The following is a 17,741-nucleotide window of genomic DNA, read 5'->3' as shown; positions in this document are numbered from 1 at the left end:
AACATTTTCACCTGGCGCCTACAGATATGTAATGAGGGGCCGGGCAAGCCTCCTTGGGGGGAGCATTCCACAAATGGGGAGCCACCACAGAAAAGGCCCTGTCTCATCTTGCCACCCTCTGGACCTCTTGTGGAGACACATGAAGAAGAGGCTCAGATGATGATTGCAGGACCTAGGTCAGTTCGTATGGGGAGAGGCAGTCCTTGAGCTTTCCCCCAGATCTGGATTAACCTACGTCCAAGCAGTGCTATCTGTACTTGCATGTTGTTCTGTTGAACTTTAGGCCTATGTGTAAACAAGCATTAGCAGAAATTGCATCAGTGTTTTCCACTAGGGTAAAATGTGACTGCGGTGCCCCCATCCATGCTATTGTCTCATTTTTGATCATGACAGATAGTCCGTGAAAGACAAAGATCTTTTTCTTCAGCTAGTTTGTGAACTAAGTTTCATAATAAGATCATTTTAGTTGGGATACATCTGTTTACCGGAAAGCAATTTAAAATTGTGAGCTGCTTCCTGACAATTGTGGTGTTTAAAGCAAGGATGCAATATTTAATATAGATACTCAGCTTGGTCTGCCTTGACAAAGTTGTTTTCAATGTGGTCAATGAGTAAGACATGTGACTTCATTGTCATATCTTTAATTGATGACTAGGATAGGTTAAGGCTATCAATAAATAAGAAGGGAATTGCTTAGATTGCCATGAGCATTACTTAAATTTGTGGCTGATGTGACACTGGAACCAGGAGCTTCCCGACTCACTTTTAGCCATTACCCTATACTGCCTCTAGTGGATTAAATCAATGCAATTAATCAACTTGAGTTTTAGTCTCAAATTGCCACAGGTTTGATAGAAACTTTTCTGGAATCTAGTATTTGTACATTCTTAGCTGTTGTATCCATACTTGCTCTAAAAAAATACTTTGAAATTACACTGGATTCAAATTTGTACAACATTTATCCACAATATATATTTTTCATACAAAGATCAAGTCTAGAATTTGTGAAGTACTAGAAAAGAAAAAGACCTTCATGTGTGATCAGAATCCTTCTCTATCACTGCCCATGCTCAGGTAGGAGCCTACCTCTTAGGGCTCTCGTATTCATTTTCTCTCCTCCACTCTTTGTTAGAGAAATCAAGTACTGAGTGTTTTAAAATTGAAGGTCTAATCCTATTGCTGTTTTTAATTAGCTTTGCAAAGTGAACATAATAATCAAATTAGCATTGGACAGAGAAAGCTCTCACGTGGGAGCAATACCAGTGAAGGATTTTCAGGCATTATTTTGATGTACATGTTGTTGTGTGTATATTTTTCTGCTGTATTTAATAGGGAATAAATGCTTTTAGTTATCTAGCTATTGAGTGTGGTCTGAATACAGAGAGCATTCAAAGCTCTCTTCATTTTTGCCCTGACATTATCTTATCATTAATTTTAGCACCTGCTGCACTGTCATCACACAACACAAGCGGATTTGTTAGCTCCCTTATTTCTGGTTATGGAGATGATACAGGAAAATAATTACAGGTCTCTTCCTGAGCCCAGTCCATACAACTCCATGCAGTCCATAAATGTACACCACTAAAATTATACCTGTCACCTACTAATAGATTTTAGTAGCCAGCTAGACTACAGTCTTGAGCCAGAAATACTGGAACAGCTAGGAAAATGTTTCCTAGCCATTTGGTTCCAGGCAAATCCCTCATGAATGCACATGAAATCACCAGTCCTTGATATAAGATCCCACAGCAAGCATTTGAGTCATTCACCTCTTGGTTTTTTATTTGCTGTTCTAGACAGTTGTCTCATTTATTGTTTGTATGCTGCAGCTGCAAAGCAAGAATCAAGCATCTCTTACTTACTGCACTGGACAGCCAAAAAAGCAAAGGCATGGCAGAGGACTGATTATTCATATATGCAGCTGAATCCCAGATGCTGCTTGTCATTAATACAGTGCATTCATTAAGCTGAATATGGTAGCGTGATGAATTTCATACTAACAGGCATTCTGTTTCCTTACAGATTTCTCAGGGGACACAACTTATTCACACACTCTACTGTGATAAAAATGAACTGTTGTCTTCATTGAAAAGAAGTGGTATAAGGTTCATCTAACACATGCCGCCCAAAACTGTTACTTAAAGTCGACTGAAAGTAAGTCAAATGGACCACTTAACAATAGCTTTAAAAATCTCTCTAGCTATTTTGGGATGAAGAGCAGACAGCCTAAACAAGTGCACTAATTTTAGCAGGTTAAGACGGCTGCTGTTTATTCTTAAATAAAACATATTGAAGAAATAGATCCCAGAGAAGGAAATGAACATTTGCCCCTTGTGACAAGCATTGTCCCAAACCATGTGACTGTAAACCAGTGGTGGTGTCTCTGTGTTAACTGTTTTATTTTAGTTTTTATCCCCTGCTTTTCTTTCTGGGATTCTAATATGCTCAGTGCATTAGATTGATTATTTATTTCTGTATCATCCAAACTCATCTTAATGATTCAACACAACTTGCAACAGTTTGGGAATCCTCAAAAACTAAACAAAAATGATGTATACTGTTTTTTGTTTGTATCTCTCAAAGTTATGTCATTTCTTACAGAATGAAAATGTTCACATGTGTGCATATGATACTCTTAATAAGGGGATGAGGGTGGCGCTGTGGTCTTCAAATCCCTGTGACGGGGTGAGCTTCCATTGCTCTGTCCCTGCTTCTGCCAACCTAGCAGTTCGAAAGAACATCAAAGTACAAGTAGATAAATAGGTACCGCTCCGGCGGGAAGGTAAACGGCATTTCCGTGCGCTGCTCTGGTTCGCCAGAAGCGACTTAGTCATGCTGGCCACATGACCCAGAAGCTGTACGCCGGCTCCCTCGGCCAGTAAATCGAGACAAGCGCCGCAACCCCAGAGTCGGCCACGACTGGACCTAATGGTCAGGGGTCCCTTTACCTTTACTCTTAATAAGAATAATATATTGCATTGTATCCCACAGAGTAAAATATAGCAGAGAAAAAGAGGTGCATTAAGAAATGCTTCTTTGGAGGGAAAATTTTGGTGGCAAACTTTATTTGATGTTCATTTACAACCAATTTATATTATATTCTTTCCAGACACAAGAGTTACACCCACAGCATACATTTAAAGCACATCTATAGCACTTTAACAGTCATAACCTCCCCAAAGAATCCTGAGAACTGTAGTTTATCCACCACAGAGCTATAATTCCCAGCACCAGTAATAAATTACAGTTCCCAGGATTCTTTGGGGGAAGCCTGGTGCTTTTAATGGATGTAGCCATCTCCTAGGAGTATGACTTTGAGCGGTTTATCTGTGCAAGCTCAGACTATCAGTGGGTTACACAAACATCGGGGCTTTTTGCACTGCAGTTTCTCAGGGAAGGAGGTAGGATTGTGTTCAGAATGGGTGGGATGTTGGTACTTCTTTATTTGGACAGAGAGATCAAGAAAGTGAAGAAAATTAAGCTCACATGGTGTGTCATATAATCAGTAGTCAAATGTGTATATTTTATGTTTCAGAATAGTAGTTTGATGCCTTGTAAAGCAAAATAGCAGGTTATTGCCTTTAGCTGATGCTTTGAATCTCATATTAATTATCCCTCTGAAACAAATGAATTCTAGTGATAATGAAGCACAATAAAATAAGCAAAAGGTTAAAATAAATTTAAAAATTCCTCTCTTTAAAAACAAAGAAGTGATCAGCATGTAATCTGAAGAGCAATTTGCTCTCATCAGGGAAAGTAACTAATTTTGGAATATGGCTTTTTAAAGCGACTCTCCAGCAATTTATAGTGTGCCTGTTTTTGAAAATGGATTAAATACCTCTTCAGATGAATAATTTGAAAAGAAAATGATTTACTTGAGAGCTAGGAGGAATTTTTTTTAGCTCCTAGACATTTAAAAGGGGGGAAAAAAATCAATGTTCATTGATACTGAGTTTAATGTATGTTAGGATGAAACGCGGGTGGCGCTGTGGGTAAAACCTCAGCACCTAGGACTCGCCGATCGCATGGTTGGCGGTTCGAATCCCCGCGGCAGGGTGCGCTCCCGTCGTTCGGTCCCAGCGCCTGCCAGCCTAGCAGTTCGAAAGCACCTTCGGGTGCAAGTAGATAAATAGGGACCGCTTTATAGCGGGAAGGTAAACGGCGTTTCCGTGTGCGGCTCTGCCTCGCCAGGGTAGCTTCGTCACGCTGGCCATGTGACCCGGAAGTGTCTGCGGACAGCGCTGGCTCCCGGCCTGTAGAGTGAGATGAGCGCACAACCCTAGAGTCTGGCAAGACTGGCCCATACGGGCAGGGGTACCTTTACCTTTAGGATGAAACAGCATGAAGGTTGTAGCTCTACATTGCTCCTATTCAGGGCTCATTACTCCACCAGCTCTTAACTAAGCACTCTAGCAGAGTTCTCAAACTTATTTGCCCTACTGCCCTATTCTCAGGGGGGTGGAAATATGGGGTGGACTGGAGTGAAGCCTTCCTGCTCAGTCCAATCTGCCCCAGGACCAGGGCTGGTGCTGCAGCCTGCCTACCATTGGCTAAATAGGTAGGCAAGCTGTGATCCACTTCCTGGGCCTGGGGGAAGGCAAAAATTGTTCGCAGGAAAGCTCCTCGCCTCCAGCATGACCGCTGGATCCAGAGGAGGCATTGTCGCCGTCCCACAACGGTGCCTGACCTGGCAGTAGGCATCATTACAGAACAGATGAAGCATGTACAAACAGGTTTTTTTAATTCTCTTCTCTTCTTTATGCTTCCACCGCCCCCTTATTTTTATTCAATGCCCCCAAATTGCAACCAAGGCTGCTACTGTCCCCTGGATTATTCCAGCACCTCCTAGAATCACTCACTTTGGGAAACACTACACTGTAGTGTTAATGGCAATGCTATAGATAGCAATGTAGCTCTCCAGTTTGGGACTTGCTAGTTTAGCATATCCTGCAATCCATGTAATTTTTGAAGGCTTATGGGCTGATTTCTAATCTGAAACCCAAATGATTTTTGTGCCTTAGAGTGCAAGGATAAATACCCCATAACAAAATCTACTCCTCCCCTCCTGCCAAATGTTGGGTGAATTCTAAAGTGCTCAGGTTTGGGTCTGGTTGCCTCGGACTTTCCTTTAGCAGTGTTGGTTTGAGACATTAAACCTTGCTCCCTTTTTTCATAGGAAAGTTGGGCCTGGCTACCAGCCTTGAGCCTAAGCTCTTTGCTGCTTAGACATTTTGGGATGCAAAGGTGGCCTAAAATAATGAATAAAGAATAAAACGAATAAACATTGAGTGGGGAAGTAGAGGTTTGGGGAGAGTAAGAAACGACAAATTGTGTCCTTTTCCCTCCTCCTGAAAAACAGGACCACCTGGCTGCTGCTCCTCCTATGTCTGCTAATACTTGCTGTGGTTTGTGAGTGCACACAATCCGCCTCCTACTTAAATCTTGCCATGAAGGGCATGAGATACCTGTGGGGAGGCTTGAGTGCTAGGAGGGATCTTTCTGTAGCCCCTTTTGCCAAAAGTGGTTCCTGCTCCTGTCCTGGGAGTGATTCTTATGCCTTCATTCACATTTCTCCCATGGCACGGCCTTGTAAGTGAAGGACATGTTAAAGAGGTTGGAATGTGAGGTAGGAGACCCATTAGTGGAGTCACTAAATGGTCCTCAGCACGTGAGCAAATGAGTGAATGAAGTGTTGCTTGGCAACGGGGAGCATTCCTGCTCAAAATCGGAATACCTTTCTTATCTGCAAATCTTTCTGTGCAGCATTGGAGCATGTTCACTCCCTACACAGAAGGGTTAGGGATGGCTCAGAAGTCAGAGTAAGTTCATAAATTCATTATTATTTTAACTTATTGATGTTAACTGTCTTAGGTTCATTGAGGAATGGCAGGGTATAATTATTTGAAATAGAAGGTTGGGGCATAATATTTGTGGGAGAGGAGACACTATAAAATAGGGTATTTATTGATCATGGAGAGTACTTAGGGTGAGCTCAGGTTTTTAAGGCTGTGCAGTTTATCTTGAGTTATGGATATAATTTCGTTACACTCAGAAATAATGGTTTTGGTGGTTTTATTCAAAGTTCACGTAGTTAACTACATGCTTAACTATTTTCATATGGTAGGTCTAGGGTGATGGGTAACAGACAGAGTAGTGTTTTGGCGTAGGAAGACCAGAAACCATACCTGACATTTTTTCAACCCTGGACTTAAAGACAGTGATGAGACTTGTCACTCATGTCACATTATTCACATTTCCATAGAAATTCCATAGAAGATTGAAAAGATTTGCATTGTCAGCAAGCTGGCTTCAGCAATTGCTAGTCGGTTGGACTTCTGCAGTTCTGTGTGTAATGTGAAAGTTAATACACAAACTATCTTTGCATTTCTGAGAGGGTGAGTTGGAAAATGTGGGTCTCTACCTGCAACATATTTGAATGGGGCTATAATATTGCTATTAGTAGTAGCAGTAATAAGTAATTGATGTACAAAATAATACTAACATCACTTGTTAGTATTATTTATTACATTAGCGTCTCGTGCTTCAAAAGGGCAGCAGGGGAGGCTTCTAAAAAACGCTAAGCAGTAAACATACAAAGTGCTGTACTTATATTCTAAGCAGAGTTAGTCCCTGCCCACAGGTCCACAATCTAATAGATGTGAGATTGGAATGGAGAAAAGAGAAAGGACTTCTTACAAAACAGCTAATAAGAAGGACTAAAAAGCAAACATCAGGAAGGGAGGGGGTGGGAAGTCAAGAAGAAACTTTGTATGTTAAAAAAAATGTATATGATGATAAATGCTTTGAAATATTGTTGGATAATAAAAATGATATTAAAAAAGAGAAAGAAGAGGAAAGAGGATGGACAACTCAGAAACTGCATCACTTTATAGGAAACCTCAGTTGTTGTCAAGAGGTGTTTTTTACCCAAGTCCATGGCAGGGAGAAAGTATCAAATTCCCCTACCTCACCTTTGGTCCCAAGACGGCTCAGGCTTCCTTGTGGACATTGTCTACATAAAAAATGCACATTAATTACCTTAGTGGTTCTTATTTTTGGGGAAATAAAGCCGTGGACCCCCTCTCCAGAAAAATGGACATAAACACATACAAAATTGCATTAGAAATGGATTTCCTTTACAGACCCACTGAATCCCATTCATAGTTAAGAATCCCCAAATTACATCAGTACAGTTAATGCCACATTTAGTTTGGCCCTGAGTTTCTCACGCTTTACTGAAGCTGGATCCTATTCCTGCCAAGCCTCTCTCTGCAGGGCCACAGAAAAGCATGTAATTTTAGTGCAAAACTTCCAGCACCGCAGTATTTTATCTCTAGCAGGTTTTACCATGACACTTCAAGTGAAATGGATACAACCTGCCATATTACCTTAGTAGCACTCTCACACTCAGTGCAAAAAGTAGTTGTCTCATATTCAGATTTTATTAATAATAACAATTAATAACAATTAATAATAATAATAATAATAATACCCCAGCCACTCTAGGCGGCTTTCAACAGAATATTAGAACATGATAAAACATTAAACATTAAGAACTTCCCTAAACAGGACTGCCTTCAGATAGTTTATTCCTTGACATCTGATGGGAGGGCGTTCCACAGGGCGGGCATCACTACCGAGAAGGCCCTCTGCCTGATTCACTGTAACCTCACTTCTCGCAGTGAGGGAACCGCCAGAAGGCACCTCAGTGTCCGGACTGAACGATGGGGGTGGAGACGCTCCTTCAGGTATACTGGGCCGAGGCCATTTAGGGCTTTAAAGGTCAGCACCAACACTTTGAATTATGCTTGGAAACGTACTGGGAGCCAATGTCTGGGAAACATACTGGGAGCCAAAGGATCAGTGTTATATGGTGATCTCTCCCAGCAGCTTCATATAGATGTTAAAAGCGCGGGGGGAGGACGGAACCCTGAGGCACCCCGCAAGTGAGAGCCCAGGGGTCTGAACACTTATCCCCCATCACCACTTTCTGGACATGGACCAAGAGGAAGGAGCGGAACAGTATAACAGTGCCCCCAGCTCCCATCCCCTCTAGACTGTCCAGAAGGATGTCATGGTCGATGGCATCAAAGGCTGCTGAGAGATCCAGGAAACAGCTTTCACCTTTGTCCCTAGCCCGCCAGAGATCATTGACTAGTGTGACAAAGGTGGTTTCAGTCCCATGATGGAGCCTGAATCCTGACTGGAAGGGAGTCAAATGGTCCCAAGTGGCCCCTTGTAAGGTCGTGTTGGCATGGATGTTAAAATCCCCTAGGACAACCAAACTAGGTGTCTCCAGGAGAACATCCGCCATGACCCAAAGCAGCTCAGGCAGGGAATCCTTGGTGCAGCGGGGAGGTTGGTACACCAAAAGGAATCCTGTACAGTGGTACCTCAGGTTAAGAACTTAATACATTCTGGAGGTCTGTTCTTAACCTGAAACTGTTATTAACCTGAAGCACCACTTTAGCTAATGGGGCCTCCTGCTGCCGCTGCACCGCCAGAGCACGATTTCTGTTCTCATCCTGAAGCAAAGTTCTTAACCCGAGGTAATATTTTTGGGGTTAGCAGAGTCTGTAACCTGAAGCATATGTAACCTGAAGCATATGTAACCCAAGGTACCACTGTACTGCCCCTCTTACCCAACTTCCAAAACACGCACTCAGAAAACTGGGTCTACCCAATGGAATGCCTGGTGGAAGCTAATTACTTCCTAATAACCACTGCAACCTCCCCTTCCCACCCACATGACCTTGGTTGTTGTGCATAAGAGAAACCTGGTGCACAAGCAGCAGCAAGAACAGGCCCATCTGCTTCATCCAACCAAGTGTCTGTTACACATGCCAGGTCAAGTCCTCCATCCATGATCAAGTCGTGGATGACAGCCGTATTGTGAATCATTGACCTGGCATTGCACAGCAGCACCTTAAGGTCATGTGGGTTTCCCTTGTTGATTCCAGTATCCTTTCGGTCAAGGCCAGATCCGGAGGCAGGAATAGTCTTCAACCAGCGACTAAACCTGCTTCCTCAGTAATGACATGGTCTGGTGTTAGCGTAACTCCTCCTCCTACCCATGATCACTGAGACTGGGTGTCCCAGTGCACACACCCCGTGGAACCTATTCCAGCCATACGGTTGGCTGGGGCCCACAACATATATTCTTGTATAGTACTGAAGCAGCCATTTAGTATTTGGTGGCATACATTTGGTTTATATGTTCAGAGCTTTTCAGCTATCAGTGTCCTTTTTCACATGTGCTGCTAAGGCAAATGTAGTGCAACTAAGCACTCCTGGAGAGAAGAATATGGCTACTTCACTTATTTTTGGTTGTTTGGTTGCTCTGCTGCATTGAGCTAAGCCATGGCTTGAATTTCCATGTCATTCAAACACAGGTTTGGGGTATAGCTCTGTCCCAATAAACCAGAAGTTGTAACCAAGGTTTGTCTTATGGTCTACAGCTTGTGATTTGTTTAGAAGAGCTAAACTACTAGCTTGGATTCAGACAATACACTATATCAAACCATGGCTTGGCTTAGTTTAGTGCTGTATCATAACTTCCAAAGAGAGGAGCAAAGCATTCTCCTTTCTGGGAGCCCACACCTTTCCTCATTCACACTAAGCCATGATTTGACTTTGGGATGTGTGCAAACTGGTCCTACGCCATCTTGCATTCCCAATATTGTGGGTTCTCCCTTTGATAACCCTAGTCACTTACTGTATATGATGAGCAGAACTGTTGCCTATTAAAGTGTTTGCCACAATGAATCAATTACTGCTGAGGTACCTTGGCAATTCTTAATGTTTTGTTTACAGGTGAATGTTTCTGATATAAAATGAGTGCTCACCCCCCCCCATCTAAGGCCCTCTTCACATATTATATACTATAGTTATACACTTGAAATTAAGTGTGCACCTGAAAATGTAAAGTGAATGTGACAGACCAGAAATTTGACAAACATCCCTATTTTCCTGGAACTAGAATTAGCTGTGGTGCTGTGCTGTATATGCATTTCATTGCTGTGTTTACACTGTAGTTGCAAGCCTGGATGTGCTGCTCTGTAATGCAGCAAACTATAAAACAGGCCTAATTGTAGCAAAAGATACTGAGGTTAGAAATTGTTATATTCAAGCAATACTACAATATGAGAATTAAAACATTCAGTTGCAATGTTTATGTAACTAAACACTATTGGATCTGTCTCTTGAGAAGACTTGCATAATTTTTATTTTTTATATAAAAATGGATACTGCATGGGACATCATAAATTGCTTTTTTACAGAGAAGTTTTTAATTTTATCGTCTTGGTTCTGAGTGGCATAAAATTATGTTTCTGTCAGTTGTGATATGTCTCTGTAAAAATTTCTCTTTGTGAGCAGCTGGACATCTTTCTACTATATTTGGCTACAAATCACAGAAGCACATACATTTAGACAAAGAGAGATTGCTCTCCTGTGAGAAACAGAATACTTTCTGTTTAGACCCCATGAGCATTAATCAGGCCTCAAGGACTTCAACATTTTTTTAATGAAGAATTGATATTTCCAAAGCGTTAAGCACACCAATGTTCCCACTGGCTGCAGGTTCCATTGTCCTTTTCAAATAAAAAGCAGGAAAACCTATTTCTGAGGTGTAGCATCCAGTTCCCTTCTGTGTTGTGTCTAATAGCCAAGAAATAACTTCATACAATATTAGGTTTATATTTGTTATTTTTTATGACATTGCTGTGAATGAGCTAGGGACAGTAATTCTTCAGCTGTGTTAGTAAATGGACTTCCTGTCTTTAGTGCCTCATTATACTATGAGGAGGGTCAGTCCAGAAAGCAGGGGGCAGAGCTGCAAAAATGTTGAATTATAACATTTTTGTAGTTCTGTTTCCTGCCTTCTAAACAGGCCCTGAAAAACAGAGTGAGAATAGCTGGGGGGGGGGCATTTATTTGTTTCAATACAATTGAAAATATTGATATTCCACACTTCATTCAAAATTCCAAGACAGGTATCTAGAAGCCATGTATGTGAACATGTGCCACAGGCACAAACATTGTTTTCTAGTTTAGGCATGTATCATTTTTCATGTTTTTAGTGAGTCCACAGAGTGCCATGTTAGAGCTCCCCAAGTAGTACTTTTCAAAAAAGGAATCCAAAAGGAAAAGAAGAATCTCTCAGAATCATTATTCATCTCTAGCTAATATAATGATTGAAGTTTTCATCTTCATCTTTTTGTTTTGCCTGGCAATATATTTATTTACATTCTTTCTATGGGTACATCACAGCATCACCAAATTGACCCAGTTTAGGAATAAGCAGGGATTTCTGATATATAGAACCAGATTATGTCCTATTAAAATCAGCCACTTGGTTATTTCCAGTGCTTTTTTTCTAAAAAAAAATAGGTTTAGGGGTACTCTCATTTTCCTACTCGTATTGGAAAACTGCCCCTCAATGAGACCAAACTTAGATTCACAAAATGTTTAGGGGTATGCGTCCCCCCAGAAAAAAAGCACTGGTTATTTCCAACCATCCAGTTGTTATTTATGCTCTTATCTACTACTTTAGTTTTAAGAGACATGTTATATACAGTAAAGTAAGAGCCTTTGATGACATTGTGCACCAAGAGAAATAATAATTAGGAATTGGTGGTAAAGTGGTATAGTCACTGGATAGTGTAGGAGGTGATCTGTTCATCCATTTTGAACAGACTGAATGCAGAGTTTCTCATTTAACTTATTTTTCTGTGTTTCTTTCTTAGCTTAAATTCTTCCTCTTATCACCTTTACTAGCAAAGTGACACAACCCCTTAGATCAAGTTGATTCCAAGCCAAAGGCCAGGCGGAACAACTCTGTCTTACAGGCTCTGCGGAAAGAAATCAGATCCTGCAGGGCCCTGGTCTCATGAGGCAGAGCGTTCTAACTTCCTTAGAGCCCAGGACCACTAGGGTGTTGCTATTTATGGACCTTGAGGCTCTCCGTGGGGCAGACTGGGAGAGGCGGCCCCGTAGGTACGAGGGTCCTAGGCCGTGAAGGGCTTTAAAGGTTACCTTAAACCTGACCCTGTACTTGAAAACTTCCTCCGCATTCCCACTCCTGCGTAGCACCCTAGAAACCTCCTTTGGTATACCCACTCAGTTCCAAAACAGATGCCTTATGCCACTTCACCCATTATTGAAATGCACCACTGGTGAAGTGACCCTTTGGTCAGTTCCTACAAATATAGCCTTTTCTGCTAAATATGGTCCCACACTTCACAAACATTATCTTTAGCTTGAGCAAACTCAATTTGCACCAGTCAAGGATTTGACAAGTGACAGTCTACTGAAGGTGCCCCTTCCTCACACATGCATATTCCCTCTCTCTCTGAAGTGGAATCAGCTTCTACAAAGAGCTGCAGTCCCATCACTGTAGGTATGAATTAAGTAGCCATATGGGCAAGGATAGTTGCATGTATCATTCCCAGCTGCCCAGGGGAGGAAAGGATGAGTGGGAAGGTTCCTCGTGACTGGCTCTGCCCACAAAGATGCTTCGTTCACAGACATTATTAGTGTTTATTATTGATTAAATTTGTATGCCGCCCTGTGCCTGCAGGTCTCAGGGTGGTTCATACTTTGGGAAGCAGCTTCCACATTGTTGCTTGTGGTGTGTGAGAGTGGCCACTAAATAAGAGTGCAGTGAGGGTGAACTGGAGTTAGTAGAAAAGATGTAATCGGAATGAAATGACATGGGTGTGTAGGGTTTTATTTTAACTAATATGCAATGCCTTCTCTCTCTTTCATCATGCACTTTCTTACAGGCTGGATAAAATTGTTTTTAATTGTTTTTAAAATGTTTTTTCCCCCATTTTTAAATAACAGCTAGATAATTAGGTAATCTTGACTTAAGCATGTTAAAACCAATTTGATCATTTCTTAAATATGAATATTTAACTTGTACTTTCCAAATGCAGGTATTTCATATTTACCTTGAAAATAAAATGCTCTAGTTCATCTAGCAATTGTCTTGCCTTGCTTTAACCTGTCAGTCATGGGCATTTTATTTTGTGTGATTCTTAGATTTTGTGGCTGGAGGAAAGCAGAAAGGAGGGACACTTGAAAGAAAAAACAGAAGACAATTGTCCAGTAAGCAGGTATTAAAGCTGCAATCCTATACCCACATGCCTGGAATCACTCAGTGGTGTTCAGCTAACAAACCAGCATGGTTGCTTGTCCACTATAATGGACTCTATAAGAAAGAACCAATATGGGAATGGGAGAAAATGAAAACTTGCCAAACATACAGTATGACAAAGAGATGCAAACTTGGTTGTAAGAATTTAACATTCTGATTGGGGAGGGGGAGCCACCATGTATGAAGCCCACGGTGCCTTTCCTTCTCATTTCCCCACAAACAGATTTCTCCCTTTCCCCCCTTTTTGCTCTAATCCTAATTGTTGCATGGGGGAGGGAGAGATAATGAATGAGAGGGAATATGGAAAAGTTATGCCACCCTTGGTGTAATTAAATATTGAATGGCATTCAACCAAGTTTTACTCTTAGAAGACCCATTTAAATGATGGACATGACTAAGGTCAAGTGGCCATTTGTACGGGCCATTCACCATACAAAGCTTTTCTGCGCTGGGCTTGCCATCCTCAATGATTGAATTGAGGGTTTCACTGACAAGAAATCATGCTAAATACATGATGATGTCCTAGGGCAGGGGTCAGCAACATTTTTCAGCCATGGGCCGGTCCACCATCCCTCAGATTATGTGGTGGGCCGGACTATATTTTGGAAAAAACCCAGAGATGCATTTTAAACAAAAGCACACATTCTATTCATCTAAAAACAAGCTGATTCCTGGACCATCCGCAGGCCGGATTGAGAAGGTGATTGGGCCGCATCCGGCCCACGGGCCTTAGGTTGCCTACCCCGTCCTAGGATTTAGATCAGGCTTCCTCAACTGCGGCCCTCCAGAGGTTTTGAGACTACAATTCCGTCATCCCTGACAACTGGTCCTGCTAGCTAGGGATCATGGGAGTTGTAGGCCAAAAACATCTGGAGGGCCGTGGTTGAAGAAGCCTGATTTAGATGCATCCTGTAGTTTAGGAGATAGATTGCCCTGAGTTCTTTCAAAATCATGTGTCATAAGTTTGAGATTGGGTAAGAGATTGGAGAACTATTGGGTCAAGAATTTAATCATGTTTTGCCCTTTCTCCAAAACTGTTACTGCATGTGCCCCAAGATTTAAGTGGCACATGTGATTTTCCAGATCCTCCAACTGAAATGGCGTCTGTAGTGTCTCAGCATCATTGCCTCCACATCCAGGTCAGCAGCAGCAGCAGCAGTGCAGCTGTCAAGAGGGCAGAACCACATTGACCACGACTGCTGCACACATCTGGCAGGAGCCTCCTAATCTGCTGTCAGATTTCTATAAACAGTTCTCAGTCAAGCCATATAATTGGGGGAAAGTAAAATAATTGAGCTATTTTATTTTTTTTAAAAAAATTATGCCACCTCCATTTGATCTGAAACTATATAAGAAAATCTGGAACAAGGTGGAGCAGATAAATGTGAAGGAAGGAACTATGTTGGGATGGATGAACAAGGCAACTTCTGGAAGCATTGGCCACACAAAAAGAAGTCATGTTGTTCACCTGTATTCTATTATTATTATTATTATTATTATTATTATTATTATTATTAATTGAATTTATATGCCACCCTATACCTGGAGGTCTCAGGGCTCAAGACTTGCCACGGCTCTCTAAACTTCAAAATAAGATTGCTCTGTATCCTAACTAAGACATTTAGATTTTTATTTCTCTCTTTCAGGTTTAAGATGGTACTATGGCTGCGTTTTATGTAGCAGAAGGAGGAGCTCTGAGACTAAGCTGCCACTGCTGTCTGACGATGCCACCACCATATTGAAAACCAGAGGAAGTCTTTGAGCATTTTTTTCCTGTAAAAACTATTCACCTGCAGATGGAAGGACAGTAGAAAGGTGATCTAACTGGCCTTAGTTCAATGGTGGAGCACATACTTTCTTTCACTTTAGCTTATATGCTGCATTTGATAACGTTAAACCAGGCTTTCATTGAGCTTGAACTGTTGCTTTAAAAAGTGCAAGCCAACCTGTATTTTTTTTTAATTGTAACTTATACTCTAGTTTTGGGGGGGGCGGGGGGCAGACCAAACTGGCTTTTAGCTGGTTTTATGCTGAACTAAAAGCTGAAACTTACACCAGTCTGATTTTACAGTGACTTAAATCTAAACACTAAGCTTCTTTTTTATTCCAAACTGACTCTCCCACTAACCAGGCCTATACATTGTGGAACTACATTAGCAGAGGCTGACTATTCTTTTGTGTTTACCCCTTTTCCAAAATTGGGATTTAATCTAAGTTCCTGGTGTATAATGTGGCTGCTCAGGATCTCTCTGTTTTGCTGGAGCTGAAAACTAGGTTTCTACAGGCTTTGTCTTACTGAGTTCACCACTAGGATTAAGCTACATTTATTGCTTCATTGTAGCTCCTCCATGATAATATGACAGCAACAATCACAGCTAACAATGGCTCTCAAAATGAACCATTCACAGTGGGATCAGGAGTTAAACAGGGTTGTGTTATTGCCCCAACTCTATTCATTATTTTCATTGCCATGATTCTACACTTTGTCGAGGGGAAACTCCCCACCGGAGTAGAAATCATATATCGAACAGATGGAAAGCTCTTCAATCTGAGCAGGCTGAAAGCAAAGAGTAAGGTTACCGTAACTTCCATCATATAGTTTCAGTATGCTGATGACAACGTAGTGTGCGCACGCTCAGAGGATGACCTCCAAACCATCCTAAATATCTTCGCAGAAGCTTATGAACAGCTTGGCCTATGACTCAACATCCAAAAAACCAAAGTGTTGCACCAACAAGTACAAAATAACCCCTCTGCAGCACCACAAATCCAACTCAATGGTGTAACGTTGGAAAATGTTGATCACTTCTCCTACCTGGGCAGCTATCTTTCCATAAGGGCCGAAACTGATGCCGAAATCCAGCATCGCCTGAGCTCTGTGAGTGCGGCTTTCTCCCGACTGAAGTGCAGAGTGTTTGAGGACCGGACATTCGCAGGGAAACCAAAATGCTTGTTTACAAAGCTATTGTACTACCAACCTTCCTGTATGCTTGTGAAACATGGACCACTTATAAACGCCATCTCCAACTTCTCAGAAGATTCCATCAACGGTGTCTCCGAAATATTTTACAAATCACTTGGGAAGACAGGCGAACTAATATCAGTGTACCGGAAGAAGCAAAGATCACCAGTGCTGAAGCAATGATTCTTCAACATCAACTTTGTTGGACTGGTTATGTTGTGCGGATGCCTGATGATCTTCTTCCAAAGCAACTACTCTATTCTGAACTTAAAAATAGAAAGCATAATGCTGGTGGTCAACAAAAGAGGTTTAAAGACTGTCCCAAGGCAAATCTAAAAAAAATGTAGTATAAACACTGACAACTGGGAAACACAGGCCTGCGAGCACTCCAGTTGGAGAACAGCCTTCACAATACACGACAAATTAGGGGACACCCAAATGCCCTGGCTAACACGCTACCAACTGTACGCCTTCTTAAACAACCCAGCAGTAGGAACAGCAGCCACTAGGCCCTTGACCACCTTTGAAAACCTTCTCCTGGCACCAAAAGGACATGGCAAGTGGATGGTATCCACAATATACAAAATACTACTCCAGAATCCCATAACCCCTCTCATCTCAATCAAAAAAACAATGGAAGCATGACATAGGCTACGAAATAAACCCTACCCAGTGGACTAAACTGGTCTAAACCTCCCTTGAAATCCATGTCAACCAAAAGAAGGGAACTCACCTTGAAACTTATCTATAGACGTTACCTAACACCACAGAATTGGGCACTGATACATCCAGGAACATCACCAAAATGTTGGAGAGGTTGCACCTCTACAGGCACATATCTTCACATGTGGTGAGATTGCCCCAAAATCCAAACCTTTTAGATAGCAGTCCTATAGGAAAAATGCAAAATAACTAGACAGGTATTAGAAGCCACCCCAGAACTAACCCTACTGAATATTTTCCAATACAGTAACACACTCACACTGCAAAGAACTCAACAGCCACCTACTCTCAGCAGCCAGGAGCATCATATCTAGACAATGGAGGGACCTGTCAGGAGTGGAGGCAGACCAGTGGTACGAAACTGTATGGGAAATAGCCTTACTAGAAAAGCTAACCATCAAATGGAATCTAGCATGGGACAAACAAAAGGGGATGCCTCCACCCCAATGTGACTCCTTTTTATTACACAGCCGAACATAACAACAACAAGAACCCACCCACAGCATATGAATTGATATGGCTAACTTGGCCCAACCACCCCTCCCTCTCACACACACAAACAAACCCCCTGCAGTCAACTGAAGGCAAGCAACCAGGCCCTGCCCCCCCAATAAATGAATAGAAAGAGCACCGCACTCATGTGACACTGACAGTACACTAAGAATGAAAGTTTACGACCCCTCTTCTCCCCGCCCCCCGTTCTTCTCTCCCCCACCTTATACTGTATACAGCTTTAAAGTCTCACATGGATCTGTAGAAAAGACTTTATGATCTGAAAATAGAGACGATGTACGTACTTTTGTAACCCAAGAAAATATTTAATAAAAACCACTGTATTTTTCGCTCTATAAGACACACCCGGCCATAAGACGCACCTAGTTTTAGAGGAGGAGAACA

The 17,741-nt window shown here is 41.9% G+C and overlaps 1 protein-coding gene across 5 annotated transcripts in view; it reads left to right on the top strand.

Annotated features, from left to right (window-relative positions):
* OTUD7A (OTU deubiquitinase 7A) overlaps positions 1–17,741 on the top strand; it is a 120,636-nt gene that overhangs the window by 46,172 nt on the left and 56,723 nt on the right. The window contains exons 3-5 of one of the 5 annotated variants that reach the window (XM_053365424.1): positions 2,023–2,154; positions 13,045–13,118; positions 14,806–14,974. The gene's annotated coding sequence lies outside the window, so the exon portion shown is untranslated. Of the gene's footprint in view, positions 1–2,022; positions 2,155–12,309; positions 12,401–13,044; positions 13,119–14,805; positions 14,975–17,741 lie in introns of those variants that run through there. The other 4 variants (XM_053365427.1, XM_053365426.1, XM_053365425.1 and 1 more) reach the window with 4 other exon arrangements.

The sequence above is a fragment of the Podarcis raffonei genome, chromosome 14 (assembly GCF_027172205.1).
Source record: "Podarcis raffonei isolate rPodRaf1 chromosome 14, rPodRaf1.pri, whole genome shotgun sequence".
Classification (NCBI taxonomy): Eukaryota; Metazoa; Chordata; class Lepidosauria; order Squamata; family Lacertidae; genus Podarcis; species Podarcis raffonei.
This window is presented reverse-complemented; position numbering and strand designations above follow the sequence as displayed.